Source organism: Oncorhynchus mykiss, chromosome 30, assembly GCF_057628025.1.
Source record: "Oncorhynchus mykiss isolate SJ-2025 chromosome 30, ASM5762802v1, whole genome shotgun sequence".
In the NCBI taxonomy this organism is placed as follows: Eukaryota; Metazoa; Chordata; class Actinopteri; order Salmoniformes; family Salmonidae; genus Oncorhynchus; species Oncorhynchus mykiss.
Window position 1 is genome coordinate 14,745,051 of NC_143051.1, and position 14,245 is coordinate 14,759,295.

General features: G+C 44.7%; 1 pseudogene across 1 annotated transcript; it reads left to right on the plus strand.

Moving 5' to 3' along the window:
* The first annotated feature begins 42 nt into the window (after positions 1 to 42).
* Positions 43 to 14,239, plus strand: LOC110487978 (oxidoreductase NAD-binding domain-containing protein 1-like; annotated as a pseudogene). Its single transcript, XR_016493517.1, has 7 exons — positions 43 to 288; positions 688 to 751; positions 1,010 to 1,113; positions 2,317 to 2,460; positions 3,331 to 3,557; positions 10,299 to 10,407; positions 10,649 to 14,239. The product of XR_016493517.1 is annotated as an oxidoreductase NAD-binding domain-containing protein 1-like (transcript).
* Positions 14,240 to 14,245: the final 6 nt, after the last annotated feature.

Genomic DNA, 14,245 nt, shown 5'->3' on the forward strand with positions numbered 1-14,245 from the left:
ACGTTAGCTAACTAGCTAGTATCGACAAAATGACTCACATGCTTGCTGTCATCTGTTAAATCTGGTTTAGACCATGTTGGTGGCTAGCGTCAGCTAGCTAGCCACCAACACCAACTTTCTCCACTTTCTACCTCAATAGGTTGCCTCTCTAAAGAAAAGGTAAAGTGACATTATATTGCACATGAGCGTCCTCTGTATACTTTCCATGGCGGCTCGAAGCTTCACATTGTCGGGGGCGTCCGGCGGTCTGATACGGTCGCGTGTTTTGTTCCCGTGTTCGATCACAAGGTGAGTTGGGTTTCATATATAATATGTGGAGTATTATTGCTGTCAGGTGGCCCGTCGCCCCTCTGTCACTGTTGGGGGGGTTAGGAGCGGGCTTGGGGCTGATTGTGCGGCTACTACACTTGTCACGTCTTTAACAACACCAAAGCTGCCATACACCCGGAGCTACTCGCCTGTTTTTAGATGATCATGATTTACTTAAAGTTTGCTGGACCCATCTGACAATGGGTACAAGTCTATTTATTGTTTGTTTTGACGTCAGCACACAGGTGAGACTGCAGTCTTTCTAAGGGCCATAGAGGTTATGCACGTAACTGACCTTTGTGCTGATTCGCTTGGCTACATTATTTTCTGATAGACAGACATGTTTAAATAAAGTAGGTATTTCTGTTGTCTTTTCAGGAAAATGTAATCCAGAAGACAAACGGACCATCTAGAGAGGACAGCATTCAACTACAGACAAGATGTGAGTGACCATCCAGCTGTGTTTGTACTGTAGCAACAAACCTGTGGCTTATGCAATCCAAAACTGAAAACAGTTTTAGATCTGTGTTATGATGAGACTGACAATATCGAAGACATTTTGTTAATCTGTGTTTGTCTAGGCTAAAGGTTTCTAATGTACAGATTCTCAACTATTGCCACAGTTTACTTGTGTTAATCTTCATAATTGATTGACAGGTTATTTCATTTGTAAACTGTGTGTTGGTGTGTGTGTGTCCAGCATGTATATCCGGCGCGGGTATGTGGCATCATGGACGAGTCTGAGACAGTGAAACGCCTCCGGCTAGCTGTCCATCCAGACTTTACTTTCAGAGCTGGACAGTGGTGAGTAGTACAGTACTGTCATTTGTTTGGCTACATTCATAGCTCATTGAAAGGAGACTGAATACAGCATTTACACCAATGGCTTTGGGGAGAGGATGTTTACACCTATCCAATCCTTTCAGATCTGCACAAGTGTGTAGGCTATAGGTATGGGTAGATACGGTATAGGGGGAGAGGCAGTGTGTTGTCACAGTTAAATTAACCAGTATATCACATCAACAGTTTGGACAAAAGGTCCATACAGGGGTATAGAGGTTATCAAATTCATTATCTGGCACAGGCTGCTGTCAATCATCACGCACAGTAAGAGAAATGACCTGCTGCAATCCATCAAGGTCTTGCGCAAACCGCATGTTATAATGGCTGTAATACCTTTACCAGGCACTAGAGGGAAGTGTTGTATTGAATGTGTGTAATGCTATTTACAGTGTTGCTCTCCCCTGCCACTGTTCCCCAGGTCATTGTGTTAAAAGACAATGTTCTCAATCAACCCACCTGGTTAAAATACAGGTAAATAAATAAGTTGATAAACAAATGCATATGATGACAGCAGGAAGCAGTTAGGGGGGATTTACAACTTACAAGATTGTTTCAGACCCACTTACAGGCTTCATAACATGTGACATTTAGCACTCTGTTTTTCCAAAGCGACTTCGTCATGCGTGCATTCATTACCAATGGGTAGTCCCGGGAATCAAACTCACTACCCTGGCGTTACACGTGGCACGCTCTACCCACTGAGCTACAAAAGAAAACGGCATTAGTATTGTAGCTGAAAGCAAAGCACACATCCATAAACATGTTTAATTTATGATGTAAAAGTACATTCAGTTGATAAATATCCCCTTCAACTCTGTGGTCCATACTGTTGGTGGGCGGTTTGTGTATAAACAGAAGAGGTTGGTGAGTTGCCCTGCCGGTGTTCAGTAATGGATGTAAAACGGATGTAAATACTATACCTTACACCTCCTCCAGTCCATATGACAGATGGGTAGGAGGAGTGGGAGAAACATATGTGTGTGTCTCTGTTTACGTGTCAGAGAGGGAGAGATGCTTGCTAGTTGTTATTGCCTTGGAGGGCTGTGTACTCTTTTTCTCCAAACTTGTGGAAAGTTACCACTTCCTGTGGTATGTTATGTAAAGATATGTGAGTGACATGGACACATTCTGTACATTTTGAGGTCTGTCTCTCTGTGTGTCCAGGGTGGACTTCTTTATACCTGGTATGGAGAAGGTAGGAGGATTCTCTGTGTGTTCCAGTCCAGGTCTGCTGCAGAGAGAGGGTGTTATCGAGCTGGCTGTCAAATACACAGAACATCCCCCCCCGCACATTGGATACACACCAAGGTGAGTGAGTGAGTGTGTGTGTACATTGAAATGAAAATTTTCACATGTAGTTTTAGTTTCTGCCTCAATCAATAGCATTGTCAGTGTCTGTCAGTCTTTCTGCCTGTCTCTCCATCTGGTGTGTGTGTGTTTTTCTAGGTTGTATTGTAAGTCTGATCTCATCCAGTAGATGTGTCTTCTCTGAGCAGTAAGCTGTGTGTGACTGTGGTTGTCGCCACATAAAGCTGTCTGATATTCCACAGTAAAGTGGTTGGAGACTGTACTCAGCCCTGGGATTGTTTGATGAGCCTGTTGTTAACTCTTCCGTCTGTACTGGGTTAGAGTGTGGGGACTGTGACAACAGATAAAGCAGAGGAGTGTGTGTATACGTGTGTGTGTGTGTATAATGGGAAAAGGAGAGGGAATTTGCTGCTGTTGTCTTCAAAATACCCCCCCTACCAGCTATAAGATCTCTCTCTCCCATCGTGTGTGTGTGTAACAGCAGTGTGTGTGTGTAACAGCAGTGTGTGTGTGTAACAGCAGTGTGTGTGTGTGTGTGTGTGTAACAGCAGTGTGTGTGTGTAACAGCAGTGTGTGTGTGTGTGTGTGTAACAGCAGTGTGTGTGTAACAGCAGTGTGTGTGTGTAACAGCAGTCAGTGTGTGTGTGTGTAACATCAGTGTGTGTGTGTAACAGCAGTGTGTGTGTGTGTGTGTAACAGCGTCTGTGTCTCCTGAGACTCCGATGCTGCACTGGATGTCGTTTTTTCATCTCTAAAACAGACTTTCTCCACAATAGGGAACAGAAAGCAGACTTCTAGAATGTGGACATCTCATACCGGAGTTATTTATCATTACAAAATAAACACTTTTTATTCCTTCTCTGTCCTCAGTGCACTATGGACTCCCATGTAGCGATGCGTATGGGCGGTAACTTCTTCTTTGACCCCCTGCCCCCTGTGTTGACCTGTTGGTGGCGTGGGCATTAACCCTTTATACTCCATCCTGCTTCACACCGCTGACCTGCTACGACAGAACCCTGCAAAAGTAGGGCGGGGCTACAACATAGGCTCCACCCACCTCTGCTACAGCGCCAAGAACGCACAAGCTGCTCTTCAAAGTGACGGGGGGGGGGGAGAGTAGGTGGGTCGACTCATCTATAGGCTACATTGAGGTTTCTTTTATAATTTATTATCTGCTGTTAGTGTGTAGCCTAAGGGACTTCAAATCCATTTCTATTGGTCACATATTTAGCAGATGTTATTGCGGGTGTAGAGAAATGTGTTCATAGCTCCAACAGTGCAGTAGTATCTGTGAAAATGGCACGTCAAGGGAACTGTTCAGATGGGTTAAATGGAATAGTAACCTAAGTGAAATCTGGACTGTAGGTCTATAACCTCTCACATTGCCTAATGTAACATTAACGCCGGCAGAATGAAGCATTTGTTGCAGTAAAATTACACACCAAATGTACATTTTGACTCGGGAACAGGAGTGGGGAAATATGATTTATTTCAGCATAGAGAATCAATACACGGTTAGCACTGCCACATTTACAGACGGTCCCTATCTTTTATAAGCATCATAAAAGCTGATTTGAGTCATTCAACCACATAAAATATGCATCTAAGCCAAACAAAACATTTTTTGGCTCGTTTTAACAGCTTTTAATTTCCTTAAAACCGGTCAAACTGATGTCAGTTTGAAAATGTTGCTTTCTTTGCGTTATTGCATTTTCTCCCCAGTCCCTAAAAAATCTTTGCTGTGTGAGAGAAGCAGATAGAATTTTTATTTTATTAGGATCCCCATTATGGCGACATTTGGTCTTACTGGTGTCTGACACATAACAAAAAAGACTACAGATAAGACTTTACAATTTACATGCATTTAAAAACATGAACATGTAGTGTGTGTATCAGTTACACACACACACACACACACACACACACACGCACAGAAAGTAGGGGAGAGGCGTTGTGCCATGAAGTGTTGCTTTATTTGTTTTTTGAAACCAGGTTTGCTCTTCACTATGGAAGGGAGTTCCATGCAGTCATGGCTCTATAATACTGTACGTTTCCTTGAATTTGTTCTGGACTTGAGGACTGTGAAAAGACTTCTGGTGGCATGTCTGGTGGGGGAAAGTGTATTTCTCAGTGCTGTATGTAAGTTGACTGTGCAAACAATTTGGAATTTCTTATAACTTGAAGTGATGCAGTCAGTCTTTCCTCAACTCTTAGCCAAGAGAGTCTGCCATGCATAGTATTGATATCACCCCACTGATTACAATGAAGAGTAAAATGTCTCGCTCTGTTCTGGGTTAGCTGCAGTTTAACTAGGTCCATCTTTGCAGAACTCAAGATGACCACCCTTGATGCATTCATTCTATCAATTTATGACATTCTGGTGAGCAAGGGTTTACAGTTGAAGTCGGAAGTTTACATACAACGTAGCCAAATACATTTAAACTCAGTTTTTCCCCAATTCCTGACATTTAATCCTAGTAAAAAGTCCTTGTCTTAGGTCAGTTATTATTTTAAGAATGTGAAATGTCAATAATAGTGATTTATTTCAGCTTTTATTTCTTCCATTACATTCCCAGTGGGTCAGAAGTTTACATACACTCAATTAATATTTGGTAGCGTTGCCTTTAAATTGTTTAACTTGGGTCAAACGTTTCAGGTAGCCTTCCACAAGCTTCCCACAATAAGTTGGGCGAATTTTGGCCCATTCCTCCTGACAGAGCTGGTGTAACTGAGTCAGGTTTGTAGGCCTCCTTGCTCGCACACGCTTTTTCAGTTCTGCCCACAAATGTTCTATAGGCTTGAGGTCAGGGCTTTGTGATGGCCACTCCAATACATGCAAACCGTAGTCTGGCTTTTTTATGGCGAATTTGGAGCAGTGGCTTCTTCCTTACTGAGCAGCCTTTCCGGTTATGTCGATATAGGACTTATTTTACTGTGGATATAGATACTTTAGTACCTGTTTCCTCCAGTGCCTTCACAAGTTCCTTTGCTGTTGTTCTGGGATTAATTTGCACTTTTCTCACCAAAGTACGTTCATCTCTAGGAGACAGAACACGTCTCCTTCCTGAGCGGTATGACGGCTGCGTGGTCCCATGGTGTTTATACTTGCGTACTATTGTTTGTACAGATGAACGTGGTACCTTCAGGCATTTGGACATTTCTCCCAAGGATGAACCAGACTTGTGGAGGTCTACAATTATTTTTCTCGGGTCTTGGCTGGTTTCTTTTGATTTTCCCATGATGTCAAGCAAAAGAGGCACGAAGTTTGAAGGTAGCCTTGAAATACATCCACAGGTACACCTCCATTTGACTCAAATTATGTCAATTAGCCTATCAGAAGCTTCTAAAGGCATGACAGAATTTTCTGGAATTTTTCCAAGCTGTTTAAAGGCACAGTCAACTTAGTGTATGCAAACTTCTGACCCACTGGAATTGTGATACAGTGAAATAATCACAAAGTAGATGTCCTAATCGACTTGCCAAAAATATAGTTTGTTAACAAGAAATTTGTGGAGTGGTTGAAAAACAAGTTTTAATTTTTATTTTTTTTATTTCACCTTTATTTCACCTTTACCAGGTAGGCTAGTTGAGAACAAGTTCTCATTTGCAACTGCGACCTGGCCAAGATAAGGCATAGCAGTGTGAACAGACAACACAGAGTTACACATGGAGTAAACAATTAACAAGTCAATAACACAGTAGAAAAAAGGGGAGTCTATATATACATTGTGTGCAAAAGGCATGAGAAGGTAGGCAAATAATTACAATTATGCAGATTAACACTGGAGTGATAAATGATCAGATGGTTATGTAAAGGTAGAGATAGAGATATTGGTGTGCAAAAGAGCAGAAAAATAAATAAATAAAAACAGTATGGGGATGAGGTAGGTGAAAATGGGTGGGCTATTTACCAATAGACTATGTACAGCTGCAGCGATCGGTTAGCTGCTCAGATAGCAGATGTTTGAAGTTGGTGAGGGAGATAAGTCTCCAACTTCAGCGATTTTTGCAATTCGTTCCAATCACAGGCAGCAGAGAACTGGAACGAAAGGCGGCCAAATGAGGTGTTGGCTTTAGGGATGATCAGTGAGATACACCTGCTGGAGCGCGTGCTACGGATGGGTGTTGCCATCGTAACCAGTGAACTGAGATAAGGCGGAGCTTTACCTAGCATGGACTTGTAGATGACCTGGAGCCAGTGGGTCTGGCGACGAATATGTAGCGAGGGCCAGCCGACTAGAGCATACAAGTCGCAGTGGTGGGTGGTATAAGGTGCTTTAGTGACAAAACGGATGGCACTGTGATAAACTGCATCCAGTTTGCTGAGTAGAGTGTTGGAAGCAATTTTGTAGATGACATCGCCGAAGTCGAGGATCGGTAGGATAGTCAGTTTTACTAGGGTAAGTTTGGCGGCGTGAGTGAAGGAGGCTTTGTTGCGGAATAGAAAGCCGACTCTTGATTTGATTTTCGATTGGAGATGTTTGATATGGGTCTGGAAGGAGAGTTTAGAGTCTAGCCAGACACCTAGGTACTTATAGATGTCCACATATTCAAGGTCGGAACCATCCAGGGTGGTGATGCTGGTCAGGCGTGCGGGTGCAGGCAGTGAACGGTTGAAAAGCATGCATTTGGTTTTACTAGCGTTTAAGAGCAGTTGGAGGCCACGGAAGGAGTGCTGTATGGCATTGAAGCTCGTTTGGAGGTTAGATAGCACAGTGTCCAAGGACGGGCCGGAAGTATATAGAATGGTGTCGTCTGCGTAGAGGTGGATCAGGGAATCGCCCGCAGCATGAGAAACATCATTGATATATACAGAGAAAAGAGTCGGCCCGAGAATTGAACCCTGTGGCACCCCCATAGAGACTGCCAGAGGACCGGACAGCATGCCCTCCGATTTGACACACTGAACTCTGTCTGCAAAGTAATTGGTGAACCAGGCAAGGCAGTCATCCGAAAAACCGAGGCTACTGAGTCTGCCGATAAGAATACGGTGATTGACAGAGTCGAAAGCCTTGGCAAGGTCTATGAAGACGGCTGCACAGTACTGTCTTTTATCGATGGCGGTTATGATATCGTTTAGTACCTTGAGCGTGGCTGAGGTACACCCGTGACCGGCTCGGAAACCAGATTGCACAGCGGAGAAGGTACGGTGGGATTCAAGATGGTCAGTGATCTGTTTGTTGACTTGGCTTTCGAAGACCTTAGATAGGCAGGGCAGGATGGATATTGGTCTGTAACAGTTTGGGTCCAGGGTTTCGCCCCCTTTGAAGAGGGGGATGACTGCGGCAGCTTTCCAATCCTTGGGGATCTCAGACGATATGAAAGAGAGGTTGAACAGGCTGGTAATAGGGGTTGCGACAATGGCGGCGGATAGTTTCAGGAATAGAGGGTCCAGATTGTCAAGCCCAGCTGATTTGTACGGGTCCAGGTTTTGCAGCTCTTTCAGAACATCTGCTATCTGGATTTGGGTAAAGGAGAACCTGGAGAGGCTTGGGCGAGTAGCTGCGGGGGGGGGGGGAGCTGTTGGACGAGGTTGGAGTAGCTAGGCGGAAGGCATGGCCAGCCGTTGAGAAATGCTTGTTGAAGTTTTCGATAATCATGGATTTATCGGTGGTGACCGTGTTACCTAGCCTCAGTGCAGTGGGCAGCTGGGAGGAGGTGCTCTTGTTCTCCATGGACTTCACAGTGTCCCAGAACTTTTTGGAGTTGGAGCTACAGGATGCAAACTTCTGCCTGAAGAAGTTGGCTTTAGCTTTCCTGACTGACTGTGTGTATTGGTTCCTGACTTCCCTGAACAGTTGCATATCGCGGGGACTGTTCGATGTTAGTGCAGTCCGCCACAGGATGTTTTTGTGCTGGTCGAGGGCAGTCAGGTCTGGAGTGAACCAGGGGCTATATCTGTTCTTAGTTCTGCATTTTTTGAACGGAGCATGCTTATCTAAAATGGTGAGGAAGTTACTTTTAAAGAAAGACCAGGCATCCTCAACTGACGGGATGAGGTCAATGTCCTTCCAGGATACCCGGGCCAGGTCGATTAGAAAGGCCTGCTCACAGAAGTGTTTTAGGGAGCGTTTGACAGTGATGAGGGGTGGTCGTTTAATGACTCCAACCTAAGTGTATGTAAACTTCTGACTTAAACAACTGTATTTTGTCTTCTGGGGCAACAAGTAATGACAGAAGAGAAGTTGCATGGGTCTAATTATAGACAAGTTGACTAACAAACAGCCTCTCAAAAAATCATTCCGCTGTCTGACTGTAGACTACTGTGCAGTTTCTATATTAGCGGGTTAGTGTTGGGTGTGGGCCTCAGATTTCCACTTTATCACATATAGCCGGGTGGTTGCGGATGGGTTATTAGCAATTGTGGGCGGGTGAAAAAAAACAGTTGACCCACGCATCACTAGTGTGTGTGTGTTAGTGTTACTGAGCTACAGTTCATATAAGGAAATCAGTCAATTTAAATAAATTCATTTGGCCCTAATCTATGGATTTCACATGACTGGGAATACAGATATGCATCTGTTCGTCACAGATACTTTATTTTTTTTAATGTATGGGTGTGGATCATAAAACCCGTCCGTATCTAGTGTGACCACCATTAGCCTCATGCAGCGCGACACATCTCCTTCGCATAGAGTTGATCAGGCTGTTGATTGTGACCTGTGGAATGTTGTCCGACTCCTCTTCAATGGCTGTGAGAAGTTGCAAGTCCCAAATTTGCTCAATGGGTGACATATCAGGTGAATATGTAGGCCATAGAAAACTGGAAAATGTTCAGCTTCCAGGAATTGTGTACAGATCTTTGTGACATGGGGCCGTGCATTATCATGCTGAAACATGAGGTGATGGTGGTGGATGAATGGCACAACAATGGGCCTCATGATCTCATCACAATATCTCTGTGCATTCAAATTGCCATCAATAAAATTAAATTGTGTTCGTTATCCGTAGCTTATGCCTGCCCATACCACAACCCCACCGCCACCATGGTACAGTTGAAACCTGGATTCATTATTGAAGAGCACACTTCTCCAGCGTGCCAGTGGCCATTGAAGGTGAGCATTTGTCCACTGAAGTCGTTCACGACACCGAACTGCAGTCAGGTCAAGACCCTGGTGAGGACGATGAGCACCGCAGATGAGCTTCTCTGAGACGGTTTCTGACAGTTTGTGCAGAAATGATTTGGTTGTACAAACCCACAGTTTCATCAGCTGTCTGGGTGGCTGGTCTCAGATGATCCAGCAGGTGAAGAAGCTGGATGTGGCGGTGCTGGGCTGGCGTGGTTACACGTGGTCTGTGGTTGTGAGACCAGTTGGACTACTGCCTAATTCTCTAAAATGACTTGAGGCAGCTTATGGTAGAGAAATTTAAATAAAATGTCCTGGAAACAGCTGTGGTGGACATTTCTGCAGTCAACATACCAATAGCATGTTCCTTCATCTTGAGACATCAGTAGCCTTGTGACAAAACTGCACATTTTAGAGAGGCCTTTTATTGTCCCCAGCACAAGGTGAACCTGTGTAATGATTATTCTGGTTAATCAGCTTCTTGATATGCCACACCTGTCAGGTGTCATAATCCATCTGGATTATCTTGGCAAAGCAGAAATGCTCACTGACAAATTTGTTCACAGCATTTGAGAGAAATAAGCTTTTTTTGTGCGTATGGAACATTTCTGGGATCTTGTATTTCAGCTCATGGGACCAACACTTTACATGTTGCATTTATATTCTTGTTCAGTGTTTGTATATATCTAGTTGTATTATATCAGGGTTTGTGTGTGGGAATGAGACCAATAATTGTTCCTCCTTGTCCCTGCTCTTCTTCTCTGCTCTCAGAAAACCATCATAGATGTGTGTAAAGAATTCCCAGAGAAATTCTCCTGTGACTTCCACATCACTGCACAGACGGCAGACATCAACCAGGAACTCCAACCGTCCATGAACCGTAAGCACTACAGAATGACCTTAACACAACCACAAATGTTTACTGAGACAATCTGCAAGGGGTTGGAAATTAAACTAAAGATAGTTTAACTGGATATGTTTCGTTTGGCTGTTAAAAAATACATTCCCAATGAATTTAAATGGATGCTAGTCCATAAAATGACAGCACTACATGAAAGTACATTTTCCATGTCTTTTTTATTTATATTTCTTTAAATAAATGTTTATTTGATCTTCCACAGATGGGAGGCTATCAGAGGGGGAGTTGCGTCGCCACGTCGACCCTAACACTATGCTGTGTTACCTGTGTGGCCCTCCACCTATGATAGAGAGCGTGGTCCAGACCCTGCTCAGTTTAGGCCTATCCCAGGACAGGATACTGTTTGAGAAGTGGTGGTAGTGCGTACTGGAGACAGACCTCTTCAACTATCCACTGCTGCGTCACTTGATATTGTATATCAATGGTGGGAGGACCCACCCTGCTCTCCTCCCCCAGTCCCTATGATATCAATGGTGGGAGGACCCACCCTGCTCTCCTCCCCCAGTCCCTATGATATCAATGGTGGGAGGACCCACCCTGCTCTCCTCCCCCAGTCCCTATGATATCAATGGTGGGAGGACCCACCCTGCTCTCCTCCCCAGTCCCTATGATATCAATGGTGGGAGGACCCACCCTGCTCTCCTCCCCCAGTCCCTATGATATCAATGGTGGGAGGACCCACCCTGCTCTCCTCCCCCAGTCCCTATGATATCAATGGTGGGAGGACTCACCCTGCTCTCCTCCCCAGTCCCTATGATATCAATGGTGGGAGGACCCACCCTGCTCTCCTCCCCCAGTCCCTATGATATCAATGGTGGGAGGACCCACCCTGCTCTCCTCCCCCAGTCCCTATGATATCAATGGTGGGAGGACCCACCCTGCTCTCCTCCCCAGTCCCTATGATATCAATGGTGGGAGGACCCACCCTGCTCTCCTCCCCCAGTCCCTATGATATCAATGGTGGGAGGACCCACCCTGCTCTCCTCCCCCAGTCCCTATGATATCAATGGTGGGAGGACCCACCCTGCTCTCCTCCCCAGTCCCTATGATATCAATGGTGGGAGGACCCACCCTGCTCTCCTCCCCCAGTCCCTATGATATCAATGGTGGGAGGACCCACCCTGCTCTCCTCCCCCAGTCCCTATGATATCAATGGTGGGAGGACCCACCCTGCAAAATCAGCAGTGTTTCCTACTTACAAAGCATGTAGAGGTCATTTTTTTAAATCATAGGTACACTTCAACTGTGAGAGACAGAATCTAAAACAAAAATCCAGAAAATCACATTGTATGATTTAATATATTTTTTTACCCCTTTTTCTCCCCAATCGTGGTATCCAATTGTTTTTAGTAGCTACTATCTTGTCTCATCGCTACAACTCCCATACGGGCTCGGGAGAGACGAAGGTTGAAAGTCATGCGTCCTCCGATACACCACCCAACCAAGTATGCTTTTTAACACAGAGCGCATCCAACCCGGAAGCCATCATTGTATGATTTTTAAGTAAATCATTTGCATTTTATTGACATAAGTATTTGATACATCAGAAAAGCAGAACTTAATATTTGGTACAGAAACCTTTGTTTGCAATTCCAGAGATCATACGTTTCCTGTAGTTCTTGATCAGGTTTGCACACACTGCAGCAGGGATTTTGGCCCACTCCTCCATACAGACCTTCTCCAGATCCTTCAGGTTTCGGGGCTGTCGCTGGACAATACAGACTTTCAGCTCCCTCAAAAGATTTTCTATTGGGTTCAGGTCTGGAGACTGGCTAGGCCACTCCAAGACCTTGAGATGCTTTTTACGGAGCCACTCCTTAGTTGCCCTGGCTGTGTGTTTCGGGTCGTTGTCATGCTGGAAGACCCAGCCACGACCCATCATCAATGCTCTTACAGAGGGAATGAGGTTGTTGGCCAAGATCTCACGATACATGGCCCCATCCATCCTCCCCTCAATACGGTGCAGTCGTCCTGTCCCCTTTGCAGAAAAGCATCCCCAAAGAATGATGTTTCCACCTCTATGCTTCACGGTTGGGATGGTGTTCTTGGGGTTGTACTCATCCTCCTCCTTCCTCCAAACACGGTGAGTGGAGTTTATTTTTTCTCTATTTTTGTCTCATCAGACCACATGACCTTCTCCCATTCCTCCTCTGGATCATCCAGATGGTAATTGGCAAACTTCAGACGGGCCTGGACATGCGCTGGCTTGAGCAGGGGGAACTTGCGTGCACTGCAGGATTTTAATCCATGACTGTGTAGTGTGTTACTAATGGTTTTCTTTGAGACTGTGATCCCAGCTCTCTTCAGGTCATTGACCAGGTCCTGCCGTGTAGTTCTGGGCTGATCCTTCACCTTCCTCATGATCATTGATGTCCCACGAGGTGAGATCTTGCATGGAGCCCCAGACCGAGGGTGATTGACCGTCATCTTGAACTTCTTCCATTTTCTAATAATTGCGCCAACAGTTGTTGCCTTCTCACCAAGCTGCTTGCCTATTGTCCTGTAGCCCATCCCAGCTTTGTGCAGGTCTACAATTTAACCCTGATGTCCTTACACAGCTCTCTGGTCTTGGCCATTGTGGAGAGGTTGGAGTCTCTTTGATTGAGTGTGTGGACAGGTGTCTTTTATACAGGTAACGAGTTCAAACAGGTGCAGTTAATACAGGTAATGAGTGGAGAACAGGATGGCTTCTCAAAGAAAAATTAACAGGTCTGTGAGAGCCGGAATTCTTACTGGTTGGTAGGTGATCAAATACTTATGTCATGGAATAAAATGCTAATTAATTACTTAAAAATCATACAATGTGATTTTCTGGATTTTTGTTTTAGATTTCGTCTCTCACAGTTGAAGTGTACCTATGATAAAAATTACAGACCTCTACATGCTTTGTAAGTAGGAAAACCTGCAAAATCGGCAGTGTATCAAATACTTATTCTCCCCACTGTACTTATAGGGACCTAATCTGTATATTTCTCAGAAGAATGTATTTTCTTCAGGATTGCTCTGTCTTTGGCCAGCTTCTCCATGAACTCCTGGCAACGGAGGTTGAAGTTTGTCTTCACAATAAGCATGGCCTTGATGGTAGGAACAGTGAATCTATTTCGTGCTGCTGTCCATAGAGCATTCATTTGGGAGAACACTCTCTCGACTGGTGCATTACTTCCAGGTAAGCACATGACAACAGACGCTAATCTAGCCAGGTTAGTGTGTGGGATGTCATTCACTTTGAAGTCGTTAACCACCGTGCTCCATCTCTGACTGAGCTGTGTCTCAGATGTTTTCCATTCTTCAAGCGATCCCCCCTTTAGGAACTCTTGCAGGCCAGTAACCTTGTCACACAATGTATCCTCATTGATGGTCACATTGGGGCATTTTTCCTGCAGTGTGCCCGCTGCCTTCATGCAGAGGTTGCCTTTTTAAAAGGAGACAATGTAAATCTTTTAGATTATCTGTGTGCTTTCCCCATGCTTGCAAGTAGTTCACAGCTGTAGTGAAGAATGATTGGGATGTTTTGAGAAAGCTCTCTTTAGACATGATACCATTTTCCTCTAGCTCTCTCAAAGTCCTCTGACCAAAACTGTAATGAAGTTGTCACATCAGTCAATTTTACCTCAACGTTTCTCAGAATTGCAGCGGACTCCACAGCACAGTGGTCCTGGCCTCCAAGCATCTTTATCGTGTCACTGAATACGGTCAAGTTTCCATGGACAAAGGCCAGCCAAAGTTCAGTCAGTGGATCTTCGAACATTGTTCACAGGGCATTTGTCTTCAGAAATAAAGGATTTCAATGGCATACATT